This window comes from Anas acuta, chromosome 3 (genome assembly GCF_963932015.1).
Source record: "Anas acuta chromosome 3, bAnaAcu1.1, whole genome shotgun sequence".
Taxonomy (NCBI): domain Eukaryota; kingdom Metazoa; phylum Chordata; class Aves; order Anseriformes; family Anatidae; genus Anas; species Anas acuta.
Window position 1 is genome coordinate 98,987,175 of NC_088981.1, and position 11,609 is coordinate 98,998,783.

Here is an 11,609-nt window from a genome sequence, read left to right on the forward strand (position 1 = left end):
CATTTCCTCTTGGCCCAGGTAAAGTAAACTGAAGTCTAGGCAGTTTTTAACTGGCATTTTCTAGGCAGGAATAGGTACACATGCTCTACAGAGCACAAATAGAATGAGCTGAACACAGATCTGGGACACATGGAACCCACTGCATAAGTGATCCACAGACTTACTTCTCTAAGCAGAAGCATATATTTGCAATTTATAGCCCATCCAAAAATGAACAGTATGCGCAATACAGCTAATAGCGCAGTTCCAATGCACATAATACACTACTAGCCTGCATTGTAGTGGCTAAAGTTAGTGGCTAACATAGGACAAATCTTCCTCACAAATTCTTTTCAGATAAAATTTTCAGGTGAAAAAGGGGACATACCTATCCATGTCCACCCAGTTAAGAACTCTTCTTCTAGGGAATATGAACATCAAGTATGAATTTACTTTTGAAATCCAGGATTTATTTTTTCATCTCTTAGGAATACCAGATTCCCCATCCTACATATCACAAAGCAGAAAAGTTTAGTCATTTTTGTTATTATCATTCTTATCTTGGTGCAGCGAACCCAAATCTCCCCTAGAATCACAGAATGATTAAGAAAGTCATCTAGTCCAACTCAGGGGAGCTGGCTCAAGCAGGAACACCGAGGGCAGGTTGCCCAGGACCACATCCAGGTAGCTTGTGAAGATTTCGCAGGAGGAGACTCCACAACATCTCTGGGCACTGTCACAGTAAAGGAGTTTTTCCTGATATTCAGACAGAACTTCTGTTCTAGTTCATCGCCATTGCCTCTTGTGCTGTCACTGATCACCACTGAAACAAGCCTGGCTCTGCCTGCATTGTATCCTCCATATAGATATTTATAGACATTGGTAAGCCTTCTCTTCTCCAGTCTGAACAGTCGCAGCTCTCTCAGCCTCTCCCCAGGAGATGTGGTCCAGTCCCTTGATCATTGCCCTCCATTGGATTCTTTCCATCTTTTTCTGAAAAATGAAGAAGTTTTTCCCAATTACAGGACCTTGCACTCCTCTTTCTTGCACTCCTCTTTGCTGAACTTCATGAGATTCTTGTCAGGTCATCTCTTAATTCTTGACAGCCTACTGCTTAATTCTTGTTTGCATGCTGTGCTTAATTTTGCTCTATTTATGTACTTGTCAACACCCCTTCTCTCTCAGAAAGCAAGACACAAGTCTCAGAAAGGTCATGGCCATGAAAGAACACTGTTAGCAGCATCAGGAAGAAGGTGAATAGAAGATCCATTTTTGACAAATCGAAGCAAGGACGTATGCACTTCTTTTTACCTCTTCTTCTCCTTTTCCTTTTATCAAAACCCTCCTCTTGCTACTCTTGGTGGGTTGCATCCCAAATGACATGAGGTTTGTCAGTATACGTTATAAAATTAGTACAAGTCCCTGGATTTGCAGGCTCATAAGGGAATGAATGGTGCCATTATACTCAAATGAACACATAATTAATTAGACAGTAAAATAGTCTTGGGCTCACAGAGTTGTACTCATTCTCCAGACAGTTCCAGCAACTGGGAGAGTATAACAAAAGAAGAGAAAGAGTATGATCTCTGGAATAAACAAACTCACTATTAAATTATATGAGGACTGCAAATATATATAACATTTTGTACCGTGCACCCAATTTAGTTATCTAAGGGAAGGGCTGTTTTTCACTCCTTTGTGTGCTGAGGGAGAGCCTTAAGAAAATTGTCCAAAGGTAGACTGAAGATCATTGCTTTCCCCTGCCACACACTTCCTGGCCAAAAATAGGAGGGGAACTAATGAAGAATATAAATAAAGGAAAAGAAATACAGAAAGACTGAAAAGATGTTACAATAAAAAAAGAAATTGAAAACAGACATAAGTTAAAATCTAGAAACAGTCTAAATAGAGACAGGCTGGCATCAGTTCAAGCTATGGGACCTAAAATAATTTAGACAGTCACCTTTAAAAAGAAGTCATAAAAATGCCTTGGCTGTATCAACAGCTTAAGCCCTACTATTCAGTAAAATTTCTATTTCTCTTTATTTCTTCTCCCTGTTTTCTCATGCATCTTGTCATTTCTCTCAGGTCCTATCCCTTTTAGAAAATTTTCCTCATGTTCAGAAAGGTATTATTCAGATTTCTTAAAAACATTTTTTTTTTAATTACACTGTAACCAACAGTATTGTTCTGGTAACTTTGTGGTAACTTTGACAGGAGGAGAGACTTTAAATACTAAATGAATACAACCTATTTATTTGATACAATTATTTTACAATATTATGGCTCAATTAAAAGGCAAAAGTATAGACACTTCAGAAGAGACAAAAATGTCTGAACATTGCCATTTTAAGGGTAAACAAATTTTAAAAAGTAACATAAAAAATTGATATTACCATAATTAAACAGCGTAGTATCTCTAAGGGGAACTTTTGTTGTTGTTGTTGTTTAAACAATTAAAAACTTTTATAAAATTCCCTGTCAAAGGAAACATGAGTGATGTTGGCAAGCAGAAAACAGCTAAAATATCCACCATGAGATCACGATTTCCCAGGACCTCCTTGAAAGTCTGAAGTGTGTCACAAGGGGGATTTTCCCAATGAAATAATGTATAAATAGCTTCAATAAAGTAAGCAAGGGAGTTAATTCTGGCAGAAGGGATCTGCTTTGAGTTGTTAAGAACTTACTCTCTCCTCATGTATCTTTTGCTGACAAGTTTAATCAATGGGTACTACAACTCAAACCACCAGAGAAGAGTAAAAGCTGGGACTGGTAAGTCATTACCTCATTCGCAATCATAGAACTGCAGCTGCCAGAAACCACCTCTGTCCCTTCTTGGCTCAGGACAGGACACTGTTCAACCTATCTGTCTGCCCTGTTGCCTTCCTATCTCTTTACACACATACACACAGAGAGGAAAATGTAGCTACAGCTAGCTAGTTTAGAAAAGATAATTTGTTCCAAGCTGTTATGTTTCTCAAGTGAATATCAGATGAATTCATAATTGTGGGAACTCTTGAAACATTTCCAGCTTTATACAACGTGTTTGTTTTAAGGCTCCGGTGACGTCTGTAATGTGTAGGTCTACTGAGATTTGGAACAGATGCATTATTTTCCTCAGCCACCTGGAAGAAAGTAAAATATGGAGAAAAGCTGTTTTTTAAAGACTCCCTGGTGTCCACAAACTGGTCTGGTTAATAAGACAGAAAATATTTCTGATTTTTTTTTTTCAATTGCAAAACAAATGGCTAAACATATAATTGCTGGTTTCTCTCAAGGAAATCAAAATGTCAAGAGACTAGCAAGGCTTAAAATTAACACACAGTAGCTTGCCTGGTGTCCTGTTTGGGGGGATATTAAGGATTCGTGAATGTATTTTTCAGTCTTATGCTGCAATAGAGAAACTGAAGAGAGCAAAACCTTGTGTGCAAAACCTTGTGTACAGTGTAAACTAGACAGCTTTAGCAGAAGTTAGAAGAAATTCAGGAGGCTGTTTTAAGTTCTTAAATTCTTTTACTAGGGAAAAGATACACTTGAAGTATACACCTGAGGTTGAGAGCAAAAGATCTATGTAAAAACTGGCCAAGCCGAAATGGCAGCCCAGAGAATGGGATTTGATTCAGTTAGTGGGATGTTCGGCTTGTTGCAGATTTCCTTGAAATTAACAGGCAAACTATTTCACATACACAAACAGAACTAGCTGTATAATTTGCTGAAGTCCCCCTTTGCTTCCCTTCAATACAATTAAATGTGGCCAAATAGTTTGTGTTCCCCATTCCCTCATTTGAAAGACAGGCATTTGACTCCTTCTTTAGGCTGAAAAACGAAACAGATGTCCAGAACCCTTGAGCCCGTGAGCAGACTGAGTGAACTTCACCTACTGATGGCAAGGTTGTAGTTGGAGCAGAGCTTCAGACAGGGAGCACTGGAACTGCAGATGGTTCACAGCTTGACTTGCTGCTCTGCTCAGATGGAATTACATGGCCTCAAAGGGTCAGTGGTGGTCTCCAAATGAAGAAATGCCAAAGTTGGCTCAAGATGGAGATTCTCAACTGTAGCTGTTATTTCACAGTGACTGTGCACACTGAGCCTTCCTATGTGCAGAGGCCATGAGTTGTTACAGGCCAAGCTACAGAAAGTGGATATTTAGTTCAAGCCTTTAAAGCACTCTTTTGATGCCCCTCTGTTCTGCCCCTGCTATAGCACATATCAAATACATGTCTTATTTCTTTGTCTCTCTCTTATTCCTCTGTCTTTGAGTAAATCATGATTAAAGACAAGGACTTTCAATCACAGAATCACAGAATCACAGAATCACAGAATTTCTAGGTTGGAAGAGACCTCAAGATCATCGAGTCCAACCTCTGACCTAACACTAACAGTCCCCACTAACCCATATCCCTAAGCTCCACATCTAAACGTCTTTTAAAGACTTCCAGGGATGGTGACTCCACCACCTCCCTGAGCAGCCTGTTCCAGTGCCTAACAACCCTCTCAGTAAAGAAGTTCTTCCTAATATCCAACCTAAAACACCCCTGGCGCAACTTTAGCCCATTCCCCCTCGTCCTGTCACCAGGCATGTGGGAGAACAGGCCAACCCCCACCTCGCTACAGTCTCCTATAAGGTACTTGTAGAGAACGATAAGGTCGCCCCTGAGCCTCCTCTTCTCCAGGCTGAACAATCCCAGCTCCTTCAGCCGCTCCTCGTAGGACTTGTTCTCCAGGCCCCTCACCAGCTTCGTCGCCCTTCTCTGGACCCGCTCAAGCACCTCAATGTCCTTCTTGTAGCGAGGGGCCCAAAACTGAACACAGTACTCGAGGTGCGGCCTCACCAGAGCCGAGTACAGGGGGACGATCACCTCCCTAGCCCTGCTGGTCACACTGTTTCTGATACAAGTCAGGATGCCATTGGCCTTCTTGGCCACCTGAGCACACTGCTGGCTCATATTCAGCTGACTGTCCACCATCACTCCCAGGTCCTTCTCTGCCTGGCAGCTGTCCAACCACTCCTCTCCCAACCTGTAGCTCTGCTTGGGGTTATTGCGCCCCAGGTGCAGGACCCGGCACTTGGCCTTGTTGAACTTCATGCAGTTGACCTCAGCCCATCGGTCCAGCCTATCCAGATCCTCCTGCAGAGCCTTCCTACCCTCGAGCAGATCGACACACGCACCTAACTTGGTGTATCCCATGCACAGTACCCCAGAGGATTGAGGCTGGACATGCACAGCTATAATATTTTCTTTCATGCAAGCAAACTATCCTAGTCTATGGAATAGAGAAAGGAAAGAACCTGCTGGCTAGCCTACTTTTTCATTTTGCATTGACAAGATATAAACAGCCAAGTTACTGCATTGCATCCCCAGAATATCTGATTAACAATCAGGTGAGAGGAACTGTTTGACTTCTCTTTGCCTTCTCTTCTGTTGCTGAAAATTACAAACACAAATACTTTCATCTAGGTAACTTCAGGGCTTCTCATGTGGTCAAGCAGAATCTTTTTTTTTTTTTTGTCACAGGCTGACCAGACCTTTCCCACATTAAGATTATAAATATATTGCCTGAATTTATTTTACAAGCTGACCTGAAATGTCATCGCTGTTAGGTAAATGAGGTAAGGTGTTTCTTAACTACTGCTGGGAATAGGGAGGAGTAGCATGTACAGAAAAAAAACACTGGTCAAAGACAAGAGATTTTGTCCAAGATATGCACATTTCATCAGTAAATGTAAAAAACAGTTGCCTCTTCAAACATCCTAAACTGCTGGCCTAAAAATTGATATATTAGACGTAGGTAGACAGTAGGTAGACAGTGTTCCAAAAGGGACAAATTTCTGACCAGATGTGCATGCTTGCAGGCTTCACAGTCCTGAATCACACTATTCCTTTACATACTGCAGCTCAGCTCCAAGACATATACACAGAGATTTCCAAAGAACAATGTTTTAGTCCTATATTCTGCACTGAAATTTCAAAGAAAATAATCTAAAGCTATTGTCAAGAAAATACAGTTTAACTGAAGTCTTCTTTTGTATCTCCATATTAGAAACCAAAAGAAAATGATTAAAACACTCTTTTGTAACAAATTTTTATACATCACTAATAAAATTTGTGCATTGTTCTCGTGTGCTGCCATTGCATAAGATCAACTCTTTACCACAGTCAGTTCATCTCATGTTTGAAATATTGTGACATTTACATTTATGTGACAAGTGTCATGTAAAGGAATAGTAAGAGAAGTAGCTGCTACTTCTTAAAAAAATTAAACTAAATAAAAGGCTTTGCTTTCAAGCCTACCCTCTCCAAAATAAGATAGAAAGTTATAATCCTAAGAAAGTAAAATATGGAATACATTCCCTTCCCCTCACCCACCCTCAAAATCTAAATCTTCATTATCTAGCAGTGTAAAATTAGCAACATCTGCAAAACTGCGTTGCTGCATTTGAAAATCCCAAAAGTCCTAGTGCAATTTCTAACAGATGTATTGCTGCTCTTACACAAAGAGGAATAATGGTTCGATCAGCTCTTCAGCCCTCTAACCACAAGAAATATATCAAGTTATATATCCAACATCTGGTGATGATATCATGTCCCTGTTTGTTTTTCAGCATCTTACATGAACCTAGAATAGGTCTTGCTGTGTAGCTCAGCAGAGAATTGCACTACGGTTCACTTCTTATTGCCTTTTCAGAAATGCTATGAAACATTTCATTGAAATGATAATGTATTTATGAAGACTATTATTTAGTGAGCCATTTGTCATCCCTGTAACATGGAAATAATCCAGGTATCAGGTTTACAGGAAATGTCTGCTTATGTTAGACTCAGAATTGCTCTGCTGGGGCTTGTTGACATGCTTGATTCTTCCAGCTAAGCCCAACTTGGAGCCAAAGTGGGAGTGATGCGAGCAGACTTGGATAAAAAGATAAAAAGTTGACGGGAGTAGAAGGATTAAGATGAGAGGTTAAGGATGAAAGGAGGGGGAAAAAAAAAAAAAAAAAAGAAAAAAAAAAAAAGAAATGAAGCAAAAAAGAAAAGAACAACAAAAAAAAAGTCAACCAAGGTGGCCATGCACTAGAAAAGGCATCAGATCAGAGAAGTGCCAGCAGAGCACAGGAACCTGCAGGATTTGCAGCTGTTAGAAAAAAAAAAATTGCCTTGAATTTTGACAGTCTGTATCTCAAGCACCTGTCAATCTTTAGCAATTAATAAACAGTTCTGGAGAAAATGGACTAACATGGTAGGGGCTAGGTTATCTGAGAACATTTATTATACTTTATTCATTCACTGGAATATGTTGAATTTTCCTTTTATATTTTTCTTTAACAGAGTGATATAAATAGATCCCCCCCGTTTTATGGACTACATACAAGTAGGGATACTTAGCCAAACACTACATAGAACTGCAGTGTTCAAGCAGCTCAGGTAATTGCCAGTTATCCCAGGGACTGCCTAGTCCACTGGTTCCTCAAAGTCTGTAGATGTCTAAAAACTGCTACCCTTTAAAACCAATTGGCTTGATTGTGGTAACGTTTTAGAAAGTGATAGTTGGCATGAGCTGAAAATGTGCAAGATCTGTGCAAGAAATGTGCAGAATGTGACCCTCACTATCCACGAGGAAATGGTTGGTGACCTGCTACGGCACTAGGATGTGTGCAAATCGATGGGGCCGGATGGGATCCACCCAAGGGTACTGAGAGAACTGTCAGAGGAGCTGGACGAGCCACTTACCATCATTTATCAGCAGTCCTGGCTATCAGGGGAGGTCCCAGTTGACTGGCGGCTAGCAAATGTGACACACATCTACAAGAAGGGCGGGAGGGCAGACCTGGGGAACTATAGGCCTGTCAGTTTGACCTCAGTGCCAGGGAAGCTCATGGAGCAGATTATCTTGAGAGTCATCACACAGCACTTGCAGGGCAAGCAGGCGATCAGGCCCAGTCAGCATGGATTTATGAAAGGCAGGTCCTGCTTGACGAACCTGATCTCCTTCTATGACAAAGTGACGCGCTTGGTGAATGAGGGAAAAGCTGTGGATGTGGTCTACCTTGACTTCAGAAAGGCTTTTGACACCCTTTCCCACAACATTCTCCTCAAGAAACTGGCTGCAATTGGCTTGGACTGGTGTATGCTTCATTGGGTTAGAAACTCTCTGGATAGCTGGGCCCAAAGAGTCGTGGTGAATGGAGTCAAATCCAGTTGGAGGCCGGTCACTAGTGGCATTCCCCAGGGCTCAGTACTGGGGCCAGTCCTCTTTAATATCTTTATTGATGATCTGGATGAGGGGATCAACTACACCCTCAGTAAGTTTGCAGATGACACCAAGTTAGGTGCGTGTGTCAATCTGCTCGAGGGTAGGAAGGCTCTGCAGGAGGATCTGGATAGGCTGGACTGATGGGCTGAGGTCAACTGCATGAAGTTCAACAAGGCCAAGTGCCAGGTCCTGCACCTGGGGCGCAATAACCCCAATCAGAGCTACAGGTTGGGAGAGGAGTGGTAGGAAAGCCGCCTGGTGGTGAAGGACCTGGGAGTGATGGTGGACAGTCAGCTGAATATGAGCCAGCAGTGTGCTCAGGTGGCCAAGAAGGCCAACAGCATCCTGGCTTGTATAAGAAGCAGTGTGGCCAGCAGGGCTAGGGAAGCGACAGAGTGATAGTCCCCCTGTACTTGGCTCTGGTGAGGCCGCACCTCGAGTACTGTGTTCAGTTTTGGGCCCCTCGCTACAAGAAGGACATTGAGGTGCTTGAGTGAGTCCAGAGAAGGGCGATGAAGCTGGTGAGGAGTCTGGAGAACAAGTCCTAAGAGGAGCGGCTGAGGGAGCTGGGCTTGTTCAGCCTGGAGAAAAGGAGGCTCAGGGGCAACCTTATTGCTCTCTACAAGTACCTTATAGGAGACTGTAGCGGGGTGGGGGTTGGTCTATTCTCCCATGTGCCTGGTGACAGGATGAGGGCGAATAGTCTAAAGTTGCACCAGGGGAGTTTTAGGTTGGATGTTAGGAAGAACTTCTTTACTGAGAGGGTTGTTAGGCATTGGAATGGGCTGCCCAGGGAAGTGGTGGAGTCACCATCCCTGGAGGTCTTTAAAAGACGTTTAGATGTAGAGCTTAGGGATATGGTTTAGTGGAGGACTTGTTAGTGTTAGGGCAGAGGTTGGATTCGATGATCTTGAGGTCTCTTCCAACCTAGAAATTCTGTGATTCTGTGATCTTTCTAAGAAAGCACTAAAGTTTGCAGGCGTTGAGACAGACATTATTTTATTTACTGTCATATAAAGCTTCATTATCCCAATCCCTTGGAGTCAGCTGCATGGCAGCACGACTGCCCTGGCTTACGATCAGTTGTAAGAACAGCCGAGCCTTGGTATAAAGTTGTTCTAAAGACATTACAGGATTTTGCTGTGAATTTTCTCTGTGTTCATTCCATGAGCATTTAACATTAGACAACACCTAGTTCTCAGCCTCTCAAGCACTCCTCTGTCACTTTACAAGTCATCAAATTACTGTAAAAGCACTGAAAAAAATAAGGTCTCAGCAGAGTTTTAAATTAAGTGTTAGCATGTAACTGAAAATTAACAGTAGCATGTCTTTTCTCAGTTATATATGAAGGAAAATGTGAATTCACAGAAGCGATTGTTTTAAAGACTGTCTAAAACATATGCCCACTGCTGGCCCTTGGAACGAGGAATGGTCCTTTGGACTCCATTGTAAATGGAATATAAAGTCCAGACAGGGGTGATATTTAGTAAACAACCTTATCTTAAGGGTGTCCCTTTAGATTAGTGTAGGGTGCTAACTGTTCAGCTTTTATTTTTGTCTATACATTCCATTTTCAGTTTCTTAATTCTCCTAACACATTATATTAAACTTAATATCCAACACTTACATTTCAGATTATTATTATTGTTTGCAAAAACTTTATACTTAAAAGATAAATATATTTTTAAGGGAGTTATTCAATTTTAAGAATCTTATTTTGAATATTTTTAAATAATTGACCAGCTAGTGTGCCAACTTCAGTAGATTCCCAGAACCTTCACAATTGCAGTTCGTACCACTTATATACCACAGCCAAGAAATCACAGTGCACTATGACTAATCAAATTGGGCATAAATGCTGGACCATGCGTGAATCCTGTTTAACATCGTGATGTGGATGATGGGGCAGAGTGCACCTTCCGAGAGCTTGCAAATGACACAAAACTGTGAGGAGTGGCTGACATGTCAGAGGGCTGTGCTGCCATCCAGAGGGACCCTAACAGGCTGGAGAAATGGAGAAATGGTCTGTGAGGAACCTCATGAAGTTCAAGAAGAAGAAATACAAAGTCCTGAACCTGAGGAGGAACAACTCCAGGCACCAGGACATGCTGGGGGCCACCCAGATGGAAAACAGATTTCCAGGAAAGGCCATTGGGGTCCTAGTAGACACCAAGTTGAGCATGAGTAAGCAGTGTGCCTTTGCAGCTATGAAGGCTAACAGTATTTGTGGCTGTATTAGGCAAAGTACTGTGATAAGATTGATGGAGGTGATCCTTCCACTCTACTTAGCATTGTTGAGGCTACACTGGGGTTTTGTGTCCAGTTCTGGACTCCCCAGCAAAAGATAGACATGGACCTTGTGGAGAGAGTCCGACAGAGGTCTACAATGATAATTGCAACAATAAAGTGCAGCTGATTCTGCACTATATCAAGACCAATGGGGACAACTCCACAGCTAATGCAAATTTGGGCACAAAAATACAGATTTTCATTTAAGAATTACTTGTAAAAAGATATGCTTTAACGTGGAAATATGAACTGTGGAAATGCAGTTACTTGATATGTATTTCAGCCATTAGGAAAAACACAGTAATAATTCAAAACGATTTAAAAGTTGGACTATTTGTACTTCGTACATGTCTTTATAATAATAGCATGCTTAGTTCACCACAGGGCACTTAAATTTAAAATGTCCACTGAGCAAGACTGGAATGTCACTCCAAGACTTTTGTATACTATTAGTTATGTGTTTTAAAACAAATTTAATCTAAAGAAAAATAAAACAAAACAACCCCATCTTTACCTGGTCTCCTGCAATGTAGAGTCATGTTCCTTGGACTATGAGCATAGGGTCCTGTAAAGACTATCTGTGGTGTTAATAGAAAGACCAATAGAAAGCCCCATCTGTGGGATGGGGCTATCAGAATCATGATATTTGTAATCAAAATCTAATTCTGAAGTGAATTCTAAAAGAACAAGAGGGTAATGCTTTATCCCTAGTTAGCAGTAAATTCATGAGATGCCAAAAATAATGTCATTATAAAATTTCTATATGTTGTTAATTTTCATATCACAGTAAAAACAATGTTAATGTGTATAGGCTCTCTGACAGGAGTGAGACATGCATAATTATGGCCTCACTGTTGTTAATTCTCCACATACCTAATTCTGTGTATTTGAAAGGAATGAAGGAAGGACAGAGAATGTCACTTGTAACCTTTAATGTCCCCATCAGAGCAGCTGATGGGAATGTGCAGGCACTGCAATGGCATTATCAGCCACTCTCAGACATGGAAAACTTCTAACAGGCCATCTAGAACTCAACTTCCCCTTCTGGTTTCAGGTTCATGTAAGTGTTGTCTTCACTTGGTCAAACAAAT